The sequence below is a fragment of the Chenopodium album genome, chromosome 9 (assembly GCF_948465745.1).
Source record: "Chenopodium album chromosome 9, dcCheAlbu1.1, whole genome shotgun sequence".
In the NCBI taxonomy this organism is placed as follows: Eukaryota; Viridiplantae; Streptophyta; class Magnoliopsida; order Caryophyllales; family Amaranthaceae; genus Chenopodium; species Chenopodium album.
Window position 1 is genome coordinate 28,826,801 of NC_137842.1, and position 1,243 is coordinate 28,828,043.

The window sequence follows — 1,243 nt, forward strand, 5'->3', positions numbered from 1 at the left end:
ACAAGAGAATGATGTTTTGTTTTGGAGTTCGGAAATCCGGAGGATTATGAGCTCACGGGAGGGATTTTGCTAACCGTCACGAAAACCAACTTCTCAATCCATCCACAATATACTCGAATTGTCCAATCGGAGCAATTTTCCAGAAGTGCAAGTGAGGACCCTATTGAACATTTGGACCAATTCCTTGAATTGTGTGCAATGATGCAAACCAATGAAGTAAGTTAAGACTACATTCGTATGAACCTTTTCCTGCAATCTCTCACTGGACGAGCAAAGAAATGGCTAAAGCAAGTAAAGCCTAACACTCTCACAATATGGAGGGAGGTGGTAAATGCGTTCTTAAAGCGCTTTATCTCCGAGGAGAAGACCGCCGAAATGAGAAGGAAAATTGCATCATTTGAGCAAGATGCCGATGAAACTCTTGGTGAAGCATGGGAGAGATTCAACGACTTGGTACAAGCATGTCCCCACCATGAGTACAATCAAGGGTTGCTCATGCGGTTTTTCTACGACGGATTGGAGCCCATGTCAAGAGCCAATTTGGATGCGGGGGCGGGTGGTCAATTAATCAAGATCCCTCAAAATCAAGTTGAAGCCACAACAGAAGAGGTAGAAAAGAATTACTCTTGGGGGGGGGGGGGGCGAAGAAGAAACGCTCCAAAGAGAGGTGGTATTTACGAATTGGAGAAAGTTGATCAATTACAACATCAAATTGATCAACTAACAAAAGGGCTTTCCAAATTGAACACGAGTGTGAATGCAAGTTCAGGTGGTGGAGCAAGCTCTTCTCAAGTATACTCTTTCTCTTGTAAAAATTGTGGAGGAACGAACCATGATACATCCTATTGTGGAGGTTTAAGCCCAGAACATGTAGCGGCATACAACACAAGGTAAGAGGGATTTAGAGGAAGCGGCGGTGGAGTAGCTTGGAGACAACCACCACCCGGGTTTGTTCCTCAACCTCAACAATAGAACCAACAAGCTCAACCTTCCTATAACTCCAACCCTCAATATCAAAATCCACCTCCATCTCAACCCCAATGCCTAAGAGGAAGTTATCCAAGGAACAACCAATAAAACAATCAAACCCAAGCACCTTACAGAAATCATCAAGAACAAGCACCTCAAGCGGAGCTAACTCAAACTCAACTCCTCCAAGCCATGCATGCGCAAATGCAATCTTTTGGGCAACAAATGCAAGAGATAAGAGGTCACAACAAGATGGTTGATTCACAACTAGCTC

The 1,243-nt window shown here is 44.0% G+C and overlaps 1 non-coding gene across 1 annotated transcript; it reads right to left on the reverse strand.

The window, feature by feature from the left end:
• Positions 1-372: 372 nt before the first annotated feature.
• On the reverse strand, positions 373-480 carry LOC145561022 (small nucleolar RNA R71). Its single transcript, XR_014093605.1, has one exon. It is a non-coding gene; the product is annotated as a small nucleolar RNA R71 (small nucleolar RNA).
• Between the last annotated feature and the right edge of the window lie 763 nt (positions 481-1,243).